We start from the raw sequence: 16,175 nt of genomic DNA, 5'->3' as shown, positions 1-16,175 counted from the left end.
CTGAAGAATGACTGAAAGCAACTGTGTCTCTCTCTCTCTTTCTCTTTGTGTGTGTGTGTGTGTGTGTGTGAGTGTGTGTGTGTGTGAGTGAGTGTGTATGTGTGCATTTGAGTGTACATTTTGTGTGTGTGTGTGTTTAGTGTTTGTGTGTGCATGTGAGTGTGTGTCAGTGTGTGTGTGTGTGTGTGTGTGTGTGTGTGTGTGTGTGTGATAGAGAGAGAGAGAGAGAGAGGGAGAGAGAGATGGTTGAAAGTGAGGATGTTGATGAGGGAGGGCTGTGAATGAAGAGGTATCTGGATGACACAACCACCACCACTCGCCCCAATCCCGCCCCACTCCACTCCACTCCACTGTGTTCCATGCCAACAGACGGCTCCCAGGCATGTGCTGTCCTCAATTCAGTTCAGCTCCGCTCGGCACCATCCGATTTCAATCGACCGAATTTAGTTTCATCCCAAACAAGTTGATTCCACTCCCCTCGCTCATCTGGTTCCTCCTCCTTGTGTTCTGTGTGGGTCATTCCCACAAGGCTGCAGGACATAACAGATTATCTTAACATTTAAACCGGCCCCCAAAACGGAATCTTTTCCACGCTGGTAGAACACCCTCAGGAAGATTCCTCCCCAACTGAAACCAGGCTTGTTTTGATGAACATTTTGTCCTCTGTATCTATCTGTGTCAGAACTATAAATGTATCATTATAGAAGAGTTAAAAGTGAATTGAAGCGGATCAGATCGAGAGGCACAGATAAATGCGAGCAAAAGGGGCAAGATGGATGAGAGTGTGTTTGCTGCTGACAGCTTGATCATGGGGTTGAGCTCACCTCATACCCAAAAGTACCCAGACTGCATCTCTCTCTCCTCCTCATTATGGGCGAGGAAATTAGGGGAAAGTTCTCTCGTCTCTCATGCCCACATAAGGGAACCCTCTCCTGGACCTCGTCGAGGTTCTCACGTCTGCCAGAATGGCTTTGGGGATGGAAGCAATTCTCAGTCGGCCGTAATGTTCGAGTCGGGCCTGCGAGTACAGTGAATCAGTCTGATTTGCACTCGGTCGGTAGTAAACCACTTTAACTCGCTCTTACGAGTTTTTCCACACGGTCTATTTTTAAGCGCACTCAGCACCTGATTCATCTTAATTCTCGGAGCCTCTGGAAACCCGCTGGCCATTGACAACTTTCGCCCCAACGCCTGCCGTGGTCCTCTTCTCGTTCCCGAGAAGAAAAAAAAAAGAAAAGCTTTCGCCTCGGTGAGAAACTCAAGCTACAGCACACAACGAACAACGCGCCTATAATTTACGCATTTAGTCCGCTTACGGACGAAAAAAAACCGGCAGACCAAAAACTGACAAGATGCGGCGCACGTTGGCTACACCATCAATGCGCCCTCAAAGATTCCCCGTTCAGAATAGCGCGCATGCTTTTGGAAGAAAAAAAGTCGCGTCCATATATAATATCAAATCGGTTCCATTTCATTTTGTTGTCCCTCTGGACAAAAAGAGAAAAGAAAAAAAGAGGAAGGAGAACAAAAAAAAAATGTTTTGTTTACCCGCTTTATTTCGAGTGACTCCTTCTCTGGAAACGGGGTGGACATTGTCTATTTTCACAAGGCAAGGCCTCTGTGAGGGCCTATTCTCCGTGCGCCCTCCTGGGGAAGAACGGGCCGCCTTTGCCGAAACCACCGTAAACACCAGGAACAATTTCGCTGGCAGGCCCTGTATTTACAGAAGGGGACCACAGACGTTTTTAGCCCTCCACGCTCTCTTTAGGCCCAGCCGAGCGGCGGCCAGCGGCGGCCTCCTCGCTCTGATCGCCGGTGGCGGAGGGGATGTGACCCTGCGGTCGCCCGCCGCGGGCTCCTGGTAGTCTCCCATTGTTTCTCAAAGCGGTGGCCGCCGCACGATTTCCAAGAGACGTTCGCCCCTGGGGCGGCGAGCCCGAGCGCTCCCGATAACATGATCTTCCGTGGCACCGAGGGAAAAACTCCCGCATACCAGCGCGACCAGAGGGAATGCTGCGTCACTATATCTTTCTCCTGAAATGACTGCTCTTACGGCCCTGACTATGTACTTATGTGCAAGGGCATGTGTACGCGGGGCCACCTGATTTCATGCTGTGTTATGGTATAGCAAGGAAAGCTATTCTAAACTTTTATGGTTCTGGCACCCAAACATGTCGTAATGACACATTACATATTTCACACAAGATTTCACGGCCCTACTTCATCATTTTTAAAAACACAGTGGCTTTTGTCGGATGGCACAGATTATTTATGGCGGTTGAAAAAGAAAGCCGCCGTGTACGTGTTCAATCTCCGCACGGCGAGGCTTTATACTACAGCTGTTTACGGCGGACGGCCGTTTATGTGTCCCGGGGGCCGGTCACAAGTCGCGCGTTGGTCCCCTTCGCGGAGCCGCTCCGCTTTTGAAGTGAGCACAACAAAGCGGGCCCTGCCGTTATTTTGCGCAGCGCCGGCGTCTGTGTTCTCCGGGCGGCCAGCGCATAGCTCCCGGCCCGCAGAGTGGATTCTCCAGACGACTGTGGGGTCCGCGGTCAGGCCACTCCGGGTTTGGAGCCGCTCCACCGCCCATATGTGGAATAACACCATTCCCGGGTCACGTGACTTTCCTCCCCCCTCCTCCACCACCACACACGCACACACACACACACACACCACACACACACTTTAAAGTCACATGGTCTGTCTGCGTCTCCACGCTCCCGCTACACTTCAGAGGGGCCCCCAGAGCAGCAAGAGGGCCAGAGGGAAGAGTGAGAGAAAGGCCTCGCTTCTCAGGGAGAAAGGAGTTTTTAAACGTTTACCTCGACACAAAACAGACTAACACACGATGTCTGTTGTGTTGTCTTGATTCCACTGCTTCCAGGTGATAATGGGTAAGGCCTGGGAAGTGGCCGTTTCCCGACGGTGGAAACGGAGACAGACTGAGACACACCACCAACGACGGCCGACCGCAGTAAACCAGTGGACACCGAGGGTGCTGATTGCCCTGTGGTGTGTGTGCGTGTGTGTGCGCGTTTTTGTGTGTGTGTGTGTGTATGTGCGTGTGTGTGTGTGCTTTTGTGTTTGTGTGTGTGTGTTTGTGGGCCATGTTGTGGGTTTGGATGGCTCATTGAGAAAAAGACTTAAACAGAGCACAGCAAAAAGCCCTGTGATTACATCTTAGCAGCCCCCCTCAAAGCACCTGGCTTTTAATATGTCTGTGTGTGTGCATGGTGTGTGCATGGTGTGTGTGTGTGTGTGTATGTGTGTGCGTGTGTGTGTGGGTGTGCATGTGTATAACAGAGAGAGAGAGAGAGTCTTAAAACCTCATGCGTTCCCACCACTGGCTCAGCCTTCTACTGACTACGAGGCTTAGTTGACCATTGTTTACTCTCGAGCCCGCACACCTGTTAGAGATTGAGGCCCGCACACACAACTCAGCTGCAAGCCATTTAGGCTAACACCCAAGTAGACGAGTTGGCCCGCGCGGCAACGATTCAGTTAATGAATAATATATCTCTCTCCTAAAGCCGTTTTTAATGATGGGAAAAAAGAGGGGGCCCCGCGCAAACATGTACACAAACATGGGAGATGGGGCGCGGGACGGACTAGCAAGACAGACTCGCCCGCTCGTGAACCGGCGAGGGGAAACCGAGGACACCAGAGAGTGCCGCCGGCGGTCACACACACGCATATACACACACAGTCGTTCAGCGCCACCGCAACCAGCCTCTTAGTGAACGGAGAGACAGCGAGAGAGAGAGAAAGAGAGAGTGAGGGAGATTATTGCCGTTTCCTTTTTAGAGTCGAGGGCCCGAGGTCCCTCTTTCGGCCGCGATTGTCCTCTCGTCCCACTCCTTGTGTGCTGGTGGAGTCGCCGCGGCGACGCACCTCTCTGGTCAGGCTCCGAGGGCAGCATAGAGTGGCCATTGTGAGGGCCTGGCGCCACCGAGCTGCCGAGACACAGAGAGCCTGACTCTTCCTCTCTCTCTCTCTCTCTCTCTCTCTGTCTCTGTCTCTCTCTCTCTCCCTGCGTCAGCAGGACGGATGAGTCTCTCGTTTTTTGTTGTTGTTGCCTTTCTGTTTTCTCCCCACGCACAGGGCAATTTTGGAGGAACAGCAGCACAATGATCTTCCCAGATTTCTGCGGAGCTCTTTTGTTTGTTTGTTTGTTTACTTTTTAAATGGTACGTTCCTTTAACTCGGGTTCTGCTCTCGGTCCCTTTTTGTGGCGACCATTGTCATGGTGAGGGGGTTCAAGACGAGGAGAGAGAGGGAGAGAGGGAGGGAGGGAGGGAAGGAGAGAGGGAGAGGCTCACGGACACGTAGAGACTCATCCATCCTCAGCTTTATATGGCCGACCACATGTGCCTCTGCATCCCTGGCATGGCTGCATTTTTTCAGACGGAGGCACGTGATTGGTGGAAGCCAGGAGTTTAGTTGCTGGTGGTGGTGTTGGGGGGGGGTGGAGGGGGGCAAGCATATGGTTCTTGTTTGTCCGCTCGACTTGTTCTCCTCAATGCACAGGGGGGATATGTTCTCATAATTATCTGCAAAGTACTGCCCTGCTGCTTGACTGATTGTTCACACAAGAAAAATCACGGGGAAAAAAAATCAAAGCTGTTCAGATACATCTTTGTTTTTGTTTGGATGGTTGGGCTGTTATTTTTTTGGTCATAAAGGGAAAATCGTACTTTTCATCTGGCGGAGCCTTGAAGATAGCCCAAGATAAGTGGGATATGTCGGACGAGGAAGGGAGGGAAGTTTCATGAATCACCACAGTGGAAATGCTTAATGGTCTCTCTCTCTCTTTCTCCACCTCTCTCTATCACCCCTTCTCTCTCTCTCCATGCCTTTTCTTTCTCTCACCCTCTCTTTTACTTCTACCTTCATTCTTTTCCTCTCCCTCTCTCCTCTTTCAAGTTCTCTTCCCTTTCCTCCCTCTACCTCTCTTGCTCTCCTGCTCCCTCTATCCCTCCCTCTTCACCTCCTTCCACCTCTCTCTCTCTCTCCCCCTCTCTCTCTCTCTCTCCCTCTCTCTCGCTGACTCATACCCATAGTTGGTGCCCTGGGGGTGGGCAGCGCTACAGTGGGCCTTGAGTTAGTGATTAGGGAACAGCGCACATGTAAACCAACACCAGAGAGAGAGGGAGAGAGAGAAGGAGGGAGAGAGGGAGAGAGAAGGAGAGCGAGAGAGAAGGAGGGAGAGAGAGTGGGAAGAGGAGAGAGAGGGAGAGAGAGAGAAAGAGAGAGAGAAAGAGAGGGAGAGAGAGGGAAGGGGGCAGCAGGCCCTGCACTTGCGCACATATAGGCCAGGACAGATGCCCTGTGGGGAGGAACATTCCATTCCACTCTGCACACCTACCTACGGGAGCCCAGTGCCAGCCGAGGGGGTGGGGGGGGGGGGGGTTGGTTCTGTGAGTGACTCTAACCCACTGATAGCTTAACTGGCTGGCTGCTTTTTGATGGATATCTGCCTGATGTGTATTATGTTTCAGATGAATTATTAATGTGTTGCGCAGGCACACTTAGGATGTTTTGAAGTGCAAATGCAAATTGCGCGCGTGTGGAAGATTCGACTGGATGCTGAATGAATGAATGAATGAATGAACCGAGGGGCGCGCACAGAGACGGACTTCGGGACTTCTGGGGCGCGGCCGGCGGGCTCGGACCGGCGAAACGCCACGCTCAAAGAGAGACGGACGCGGTGTCGCCCCGCGGTGGCGTCGAGATGAGACAACGTGACACGATGCGGTCCCCCTAGGCCTTCTGAAGTGGGACACAGCGCAAGCAAACAGATGATTTATTTATACGTTTCGACTGGCTTGTTTGCTTCTCTTCCTGTCCCCAATGTCACACTCCCATTTCATGCGTCAGGGGATTAGAACCAGCTCATGGCTTGACGCAACAGGGGACTTTAGTTGTGACACTAAAATAATGCCCGCCACTCAACAACGACTAACCAAGCCGAACGAGAAGAACGAGAAAAGACCCGGAAGCTTCCTTCGGCGTGTGAAAGGTGACCGCGAGGTCAGTTGAATCGTGAGGACGAGGTCGAGGCGTCGAGTCTCCTGGTCGTGACGGCGCCGCAAGTTTTCTTCCAGACCACGCGGTGAGCAGCACACGTAGCATCCCACGCCGCGCGCTTTTGATCAAACTGAGCCACAAGGTCTTCCCGACGAGAAAAAAAAAGCATCCAAATTAGAATGCCTTTGAACTGGGGAGGAGGGGAACAGAGCGTGTGGGAGAGCTGAGGAGAAGTAGTAAGATGCGCTAATGCTTTCTATGGATTCCTTGATCTGTGCGGAAAAAAATACACCTCCACAGTGTTTTTGAACAGGAGTCGCACGCACAAACCCTTTAATATTCCTCTGTGGATTAGGTCCACATGAAACCACAGAATTGCACACACAACCCTTTAATATTCCTCTGTGAATTTAGGGCCACATGAAACCGCGGAATTAACTCGACGCTCGTTTTTTTTTGTTGACGCTTTCATTTTTCCGTGGCTGTCGGTGTTTGGGATGATCAAAAATCGTGCGCTGTCTGGGGTTTCTGCTGCGACGTCATCTGAGCAATCATCTCGATCGCTTCGCTCCGGACGCCCTCGCGGCTCGTTTTGATGTCGGGGTCCTGACGGAGATGGAGTGAGGGCACGTTCGGCAGAGTGGCAGGTTCCACACCCCACATTTTTGTTGACATTCCAAGAGGAGGCTGTAGGCTATGGGTGGAGGGGTCAGGTGAGTGTGTGTGTGTGTGTGTGTGTGTGTGTGTTTGGGGGGGTTCTGGCAGGATGGAGAGAGGTAAAGGGTTTGAATGTGTGTGTTGGGGGTGGATGGGGGGTTTGTTGGTGTACAAGAAAGAGAAGAGAAAGAACTCCTTGCCGAGAGCAGCACTTTTCGAACCCCTCCGCAACACTCAACCAACGACCCCCAGTGATCCTCTGGTAAGATATGTGAGGAAGAGGGTGTAGAGAGAGAGAAAGAGAGAGAGAAAGAGAAGGTGAAAGAAGGAGAGAGAGAGAGGTGAACTGCCTCTCTCCACCAGCACTCCTTCTCTCCCCACCCCCTGCGAAGCCTGTGCCCAAGAGCTATCCATTTGAACTTCAATAGGAGGCAGCCTGCTTGTGAGGACTTGAAACGGGCGTCTTTGGGAGGCTTTTAGAAGTGCTCAGGCATGCCTTCTTTACCTGGCGGGATGTGAGGCTTACTTTTGTTTGATGATTCAATACGTGGATACAAAACTGGTAGCTGGGGTGAAGAGAGTGAGTGTGAGAGAAAGAGAGAGAGAGAGAGAAAGAGAGAGAGAGACCAAGGGTGGGTATACCCAGGGATGAAGATTGGCGTTGGATCCTCCGCAACTGATGGCAAGATGGCTGGGCTCATCAGCAGCAGAGTGAGCAGAACTTCAGATGAACTGCAGTGGCACTGCCAGTGCTGACACCACACCTCTCACAGACAACATCGCGGACACTGACTCTGGATCCACCATCAATCTGATTAGGCCTGGGATAATCTAATAGCGCTGTGATATGTTTTTAATCCAAAAAGGCTAACATGCTAATGACATGCCACTGGGTATTTAGAAACACGCTTATCTGGTGGCTGTGCCTGGGCCATACATCGGATTTGTAAAATTGTTGGCCTAAATTGGTTTAAATCATGAGACGAAATCTATCAATCACTACTCTTTCAACACACTGGGTTGAAAGCTCCTATACGGATGCAGCAGTCATTTAAATTTAATAGCTGGGTATGATTACATGCTGTCTTTAGCAGACGAGATAGATGACCTTATTTCCATTGGATAAACAAGCTCTGAAGATGGAGCCGATCGTGCCATCCGCCTTTGGTTTTCTGCTGGAGTTTGTTTGATGTGCATCAAAGGTCTCCCAATTTAGATCTGTTTGAACCAGATCTCTTGAAAAGCTTCGCTCTGCTGCTCATTCATTGTGTTCGATGAACAAACAAACTTTGAAAAAAGAAAGAAAAAATCACAGCGAGTCTCGCTCCCCCCCACCCCCCCGAAACGAAACGACGTGCACATCACACGGTGGCACGTTTGAGTCTCGTAGAGCGACATCAATCCAGGTCTTTTTAAAGCTGCACCTTTCTCACATACTTTAAAAAAGACCTTTTCACTTAAGAGAAAAAAATTGAAAGGAAAGTGAGGAGGGGGTGGGGAGTAAAAAGGGTAGCAGACAAAAGAAGGCAAACGACCAAGCTTCGGTCTCCCTTGAAGATGTTAAAATTAGCGTCTTGGAAGAGGGGGAGAAAAAAAAAATCAAAGTGGCTGCATTAAAAAGCGAAAAGAGGCCTGAAATGTCGACACTGGCGGGTAAAGAGGACCGACCAGATGAGAGATAGCAGGCCGACTGTAGTGTCACTTCAAAGGCCCCGGCCTAAGAGAGCGCGGCTAATACCGTAATGAGACGGGGGGACGTGCGCGCGCACATGCGCCTTGGTGACCCCATCTGTGTCCATCTCCACACTGGACAGGCGCTCAGAGTGAGGGAAGCAGCATTTCTCCCTCTCTGTGTCCCCCAACCAAAACCCCCAACCCACCTAACCCTCCCCTCCTCTCCCCTCCCCACACCACGGCCCCCTATCCCCGAGGGGAGCAGAGGCCTAGAGGAGGGGGTAGAAGCCGGACTGAGGTGGCGTTGGCGAGGGCACGGGGTCGAGGGGCCCGAGTTTGACGCGTGACCTGGGGGTTGCCTTTGGTCTCTCACCCCCGCCCCCCTGCGATGGCCGCCTTTCTTCTCTTGTTATGCCCCAAAAAGATGTCCTCCTTTGAACTCTACAGTAGCTATAGAAACGGCAGGAGTGTCTAGCGCTTCGTCTGAAGCTGTCAGCACCTTGCTGGGCAGCTGCGCTGGTTTGAAGTCATTAAAAGGCAGCTCGCACACAGGCCACTCTGACACATGTGCTGACATGGGCTATATAGACACTCCCTCATGGAGAGGGACCGTCCCCTTCTGAGGCCGAGCCTCTAATTGGTCCAGTTACCCACCGGAGACGGACCGTATGGGAACATAAAGAGACCCGGGGGGAGGGGGGGAGTGGACAGAGCTTGTGCAGGTACATCTAAAGTTTGTGATTTGACCATGAGCTTTTGCCCCACTTTCTCCGGCGTTGTTAACTTATCACAAGCAGCACATTCCGGTAAAAAAAACCTTGCTAACCTCTATTCAAGTTTTATTAAAGGCTCCATTTTTCAAAAAACATTCGTTTGAATCCGCAACACTCCGATATCTAAGCTCTTTTGCTCTCTCTGTGTGTGTGTGTGTGTGTACCAGCCTATGCCTGGGCGCGTTGTAGCTTCGAGTTGTGCAATTGCGGCTCAAATTAATTAAGGTCTCCCTCGGAGGGGCTTTTTGCTTTGGGCTCATAATTGATGTCATGTGTCAGTGACACTCTCGGCCAAGGCTCACGCTTGTCTCGTTTTTCGCGGGGGCTCGAGTGGCGCGCGTCTCCACCGGCACTTAAGCGTGTCTGCGGCGGCCTCGGCCTCGTCTCCGCTCCTCTAAGTATTTTGTTAAGAGTTTAATTTTCCAGTCCGCGCCACTTCAAAGGCCCTGCGAATCAAGAGTCCGTCTTCCCTCACAGCGCTCATTCCGAGATTTCATTCTTTTCATTTTCGACGGCCCTTAAATAAATATGTGCAATCGGCCCCTTCTTTTCAGGCCAATTCATTTCCCGTTTATTTATTTTAAATGAATATTATTAGTTGCCCCTGCCAGAGAAAGGCCTCTTATGTTAATCTGAGGCTATCAAAGGCACCTCCGTTTAATGCTTACTTACGGGCCATTCCTTAACAACTATTTGCCTCACAGTCTTAGCAAATGAGCTTCTCTCCTCCAGACCCTCTTTCTCTCTCTCTCCCTCTTTCTCTCTCTCTCTCTCTGCGCTTGTGATTTCTTCTTTTGCCTCGCTGGAATGAAGAAAGCCACTTTTTGGCTTTGATCTCTGACTCTCCCCCCCCCCCCCCCCCTGTTTTTTTGTTTTATCTGCTGGGCTTGTGTATTTTAACATCAATGGAAATGCGCTCGCGAGAGAGCTCGCTCCTTCATTATATGACTCCCAGATAAAGCACAAACTGGGGGGATTGTCTGGGGCCTCTGTTTGAAATGAGGCCATGTCTTGTGCTGCAGATACCAGGACCATGTCTTTATCTGATTAAGCGCCGCAATGGCTGACGACCCACCACCACCACCACCACCACCCCCAATCCCATCCCTGCTCTTCCACGGCAGTCATTTTGTCTGTGGATGGAGACGCTCAGCTCGGCGGTCAGGAGAGCCACATGCTCCATTCACAGAGAGCTGTCATTGCAAATGTGCCAATGCGATCTGATCAAATATTTTGTCGATAAAGATATTTTTTGTCTTGATGATAGAGACATGTTTTGCAGAAGCATAATAGAATTCTTTATCCTGAGCCATTTGGAAGTTACGCCATTATCAATTGTTTTAAAAAAAAACAACAAAAAAAAAAAACACATTCGCATTCTCGAATGACCAATTCTGTGATTATTTCCCCAATGCAATCTCCTTTTTTTGAGAATCAAAAGAGAGTTTTGGAATCTGTCATCTTGTGTAAAATGTTCTGTCATGATTTCCCTGGGTCAGTGACTTGTGGTCATTTGAGTTCTCCCGTGTATTGTGCATTGGCCTCCTGCTCGTTCCGTAGGGTGCAGCCGGTGCTCCCAGCCCAGTTTTAACATGCTCAGGTTTCTCTGTAAACCGTCATTAGGCAACCCTGACTTGACATTCAACAGGGGCGATATCATATGAAAACCGGTTTATTGGGTTGGCAAAGATGTTTCAACACACTCTTTCATCAGAGATTATGCATCAATTTGGATTACTGGGGGCCTCCCTCAAGGGAGCAGCAAGCCAATCCAATCACTTTTGATGTGTGTTGTTCTAAGGCAGTCAGAAGTAAAGGAACCGACTGCACGCATTCTGAATGGGTAAAAACAACAGCCATGTTACATGCAATGTGCCGTATCATATCCATTTCATGCCTTGACATTTCTGTGGGGGTACTTCACCAGATCACTACTGCTCCTTTATCATACATGTACTGACATTCATACTGTACATGTGCTGTCAATTTAACGAGGTAAACAACAACACATTAGATATTAATGATGTAACGGGGACTGTTATTCACTGATCTCTATGTGATTAGTGGCTCCACATGATTCTTCATTATAATCGGCCCACGACTCTAGTGTCGTGTCTGTTGGAAGACGTAATCACCGGGAGAAACGAGTCTCGCGTTCCTCTCATCTTCACCTCTAACGGATTAGCCGATACCTGCAGCAGGTAGGAGAGTTGCCTCTCTTCTCCACACCTGACGCTTTCTCTCTCTCCTCTCTCTGTGCCTCCACAGGAAATAGATTTGGCCCTCATTTTTCCCAGAAAGTTTCGAGTTGGGATTCAATGCCATCTCTGTGCTGTGCTGTGCTGTGCTGTGCTCGGCTCTTCTCCGCTTGCTAATAATCTGTGTGACTTTTGTCTCGGCTTCAAAGCGCTTGGGCCCCAGAACAAAGACTCCTCTGGTCTCGTATGTGAGAGAGAGAGGGAAGCCACTTTGAGGTGCAACTACGCCGAGATTGGAAGACAAGGGGGGGAGTGGGTGGGTTTGGGGGGGGGGGGGGGGGGTGTGCTATGAAAAAAGAGCATTTGTTCTTTTTTCTCCTTCCATCCACACTCTTTCTCTCTCTCACTCACTCGTTCACTTTCTTATTCTAATCTCCCATTGTCTCAGAGAGAGAGACAAAGGAGCGGCAGATCAAAACAAATGACTATCAGACTATCAAACGAGTTGCCACCCCGCTCTGATTCCCCCTGCAAAGACTACAAGGGAAGGAAAGAGGGAGCGAAAGCAAGACAGAAAGAGAGAGAGAGAGAGAGAGAGAGAGAGAGAGAGAGAGAGAGAGAGAGGGAGAGAGGATAAGGGCAAAAGGCTTCCAAGTCCACGTCAGTCAGCCGGTCGGACGTTCGCTGCGTTGCGTTGCCCCACATTGTTCCCAGGCCCTTTTGAAGGGGGGTGTTTGGGGTGGGGTGCTACTTAAAGCAAACACTGTATAATCAAAACGACTTGTAAATAGGGGAGGAAAAAAGGCCAAAAGAAGAAGAAGGAGAGGAGGAGGAGGAGGAGGAGGAAGAGAGAAAAAGAGGCTAAGAGATCAAGCTAGCACTCAGCGGTCCACAAACGACGGCGCTTTTGTTTGCGCGCTGCGCTAGCTGATAACCTTTCGTAGGACTGAGAAGGTGTGGCGGCCGCGGCCTAGCAGCCCTTTGAAGCGCCGTCGGTTGCTCTTTCCTGTTTGTGCGCTCCGCGCAGGTTGCAATGGGAAGATAAAGTACTTCTGAAGGATATTAGGACTTGAAAGTCCCTTGGCTATTCACTGGCATACATTTGATGTTGTTCTTTTGCTCCGCTGGCAAATTAGCATATCTTTTTCAAAGGCGGCCTCTGATGAAACGTAAGCCTTTGCCATCGTGTGTTTGCTAAAAGTCATAAATGATAGAAGTACATTGTCTATGGGAGTGACACATGAAAGTGAGATAACCAGATTAGTCATGATGAATTGGGCTTCTTTTCTTCATCTCTCCCTCTCTCTCCCTCTCTTTCTTGCTCTCTTTCTCTCTTTCTATACAGACGTTTGCTTTTTTCTTCATCACCCCCATCTTCCTCCTCCTCCTCCTCCTCCTCCTACTCCTCCACCTCCTTTTTTTCCGTCTGTCTTTTATCTTCACACTTCTCTCTTTCCTGAATTTTTTATGGTCTGAAAATTTCACATCTTTCCCATAAGCTGTGGGGTGGAGCAGCGTTGCCCAGATCCATTCTGAATTCCACTCACTGAAACTGAACACAAACTGAAGTCGCGACGCTATTTTCTGCTCCGTCCTATTCCTCAAACCTGTGACGGCTCTTAAGTGGCGATCATCCGCGTTTTGGGAAGAGCGAGCGAGAGTGCCGAAACTCGTTGGCCGATCTCATTTCTGAACGCCGCCGACTGTGGTGAAACCGCATGGCGCTTTGCTCTGAGCCACAGACGTGGCATCAAAACAACGCGGGTGACACCGTCAGTGATGTTTTATTCATCAACCGTCTCGTATGCGATTGCTGCTCCGCCGTATCGATGGTGATCAAGCAACGCTGGAAAGTAGGGTCTGAAGAAGCTCTAACGCTGGAGCTAAACTCTCTCATTGTTCGGATGGCAAATGGGGCTCTGGCGTTCAAATAAGAGGAGTTATGGTCAATTTATATCCAGACCGGATGACTGAAAACACTGTTTTTACAGCCTAACGCTCTGAGAAAGGTCCTCCAGCTTTGAGATCTTTGAACTTCTTTGTTTTTTTCCTTCTCACTCATGAAACAGAAAAAGAACAACGCAAAGAACACTTTTCTGTATTGCCATGACAACGTTCAATGTGTATGTCCACTCAAGAGGCTCACTGTTGTTAATGCTGGTCACACTGTCCCCGCAGCCAGTCCAAAGGCAGACAAGACACGACCAATCTGTATGTACACACACACACACACACACACACAAATATAAAATGCTCACCAATCCCCAAGTGCATGTCCTCTCTGAACAGCAGAACATGTGCTCTGACTAAAGCGCTGTTCAGGCTGCGCTCGTGTTACGATTGACAGGAGCACCTGACAAACTGTGCGTCCACACACAGCCCATGAGCCCCGAGGTCAGGCCATATGGAGCCCTGGACACAACAGCCTGAGGGCCCTTAAAGGCAGCCTCGCCTACTTTATGTGCTATTCTCTGTTGAGATGAAACACATCCTTTAGACCTTCAAGGGCCCCCCACCGTCCACTGCTCTACATAGTGCATAAATTAGGACTGTGACAGTGTCATGAAATGGATTTATCTTCTGCAAATGGCGTATCGTAACTATGCTAATTTATTAATTGTGTTTCATTATATCTCCCTTGTTGTGGTATTTCCTTTTCTCTGTTTCTTTCATGTCCACTCAAGGACTTGGTGCCATCCAGGGGCAGCGGTGGGAAGGTCCAGCTGGTGTCCTAATTGGCCGCCTGACCAAAAGGTGAATCGCTGGCGCTTTGTTAGCCAAATTAGCTTCAAGTGGGTTGAGGAGCAGAACAATCAGAACTAATCACAGCTGATTAGAGAGAGTGTCACTAGCTTACACACATGCACACGCACACACACACACACACACACACACACACACACACACACACACACACATTAACCCTTCCCCCCTTAACTCCCTTGAACTCTCTGGTGCCCGGGGTCTGCTGAAGGGTCTGCTAAAGCGCTCCAGGGCGCTAGGCTAGCATTAGCGTTAGCGGTCCCTCACATGGCATGCCCTCATCGCCAGGCCACTCAAAGGAGACCATCGTCTGCCTAAATATCTCACTGAAGGAGGAGGATGTGTTAGGTGAGGGCGATTTTTTCTTTCTTTCCTCTTCTCTTCTCCTTTTTTCATTTTTTTTGTGGGTGTGCTGCTTGCTAGCCTCAAGGGTGGATGAGAAGATAAAACGAGGCTGAAAATTGGCGGAAAAAAAAGAGAAAAACTCTGAAGTGCAAATGGAGGCCCGAGTGCAGATGGGTCTTGTTAGTGGCTACTCACAGGTTGCCACGCGTCCTTTAAAGGACTCTTTTTATGTGCTCTTGTTCTCTTTTTTTCACACACTCTCTCTTTCCCTCTCTCTCTCTTCCAACCTCTCTTTCTCTCTCTCTCTCTCTTTTTTTGTCTTGGTGGATGGAGTAAGAGGTTGGGGGGTAGAAGGGGCGGCCATAGATGAAAGTAAGCCAGGCACCCAGCTCCTGCTCTGCACCGTTTGCTGATTAAAAATGCTAATATAGGCCACATAGGGCTTTGATGTCAGCCAAACAATGGCGGGGTGGTGGTGCTGGTGGTGGTGCTGGTGGTGGTGGTGGGGTTGGGGTTGGGGTTGGGGTGGGTGTTGCGGGTTGCGAGACGATGTAATCCTTTATTTTGTTGCGGAGCGGTGACGCCCGGCTGGGATGAGTGACAGTGCAGATCAATCACGCAGGGGTGCCGCCGAGCGCCCGCCCAGACCCCCCGCTAGCTCCCCTCCTTACACTGGGAAAGAGAGAGAGAGAGAACAAGAGAGAGAGAGAGAGAGAGACAACATAACACTTTTTGTTCTATACATTTCACACAACACCACTGTCCCTTTGGCAAACTAAGCAATGTGGAAAAGACACATGGAGAGACATGGAACAATTTGTCTCTCACACACACACACTTTCACACACACGTTCTCATGCACTATGGCTTGTGTTGTGTATGAAGGGTTGGAGATGAAGTGTTTGTGGGGCTTTTTTTTTGTCTTTGTATACCCTCACTGACATCATGTCAGCCCAGACCCCCATAAACTCTTTGTTGGTTTTTCAGTGTGTTATTTTATACGCAGCGTTCCAAAGGCTTTCAAAGACGCCCGAAAATATAATAATAACACAGCAGACTAGTCATGAAGGAGGCCGGGTGCCAACAGAATCCCGAACACAATAAAGTGCGGTTCAGCATAGGAACACACATCAGTCACACTAAATGTTGGGCAGGAAAAACTTTTAACAGTTTTGGCTCTTTGTTTTTCGTCGGCACGGACCATTTTATTTACAGCCTGCTTGCGCCGTAAAATTAATGATTTCAATTGCAGTGTTCAGCAGGCCCTTTGTCCGTGACCAAACTTGTGCAAACATTTTCTGTAAACACACTATTTCATCCCTTCGGTTACTGTCTGACATGCTTTCATCGAACAACAAAAAGCACTGTTATCGAGCGCTCCGTAATTAATAAGCCCTTTTGTTATGTAAAAAACTCTGCATCTCAAATAATGCCATGGCTGCCATATTTCTGTATTCCATGTCAAGTTTTTTTGTCTAGCAGGCCCCAGTATCCATAATGGCTCTCAGTGTGTGTGTGTGTGTGTGTGTGTGTGTGTGTGTGTGTGTGTGCCCGTTCTCTTACTGGAGGGTTAATTGGGAGCACATTATGCTGCTCGGCATTTGGCTTTTTGTCTCACCCGCGGCCGCCAATATTCATCCGGGGCGGACGGGGGTCCGCGGTCGAACACCTGTCCCGGTGAAGAGCAGCCAGCCGAGGCCCCGCGCGGGCTCCTGTTCGGGGCATTAGCATATCAATG

This window comes from Sardina pilchardus, chromosome 1 (genome assembly GCF_963854185.1).
Source record: "Sardina pilchardus chromosome 1, fSarPil1.1, whole genome shotgun sequence".
NCBI classification, from domain to species: Eukaryota; Metazoa; Chordata; class Actinopteri; order Clupeiformes; family Clupeidae; genus Sardina; species Sardina pilchardus.
The sequence above is the reverse complement of the archived record's forward strand: the minus strand, read 5'-3'. Positions refer to the sequence as shown.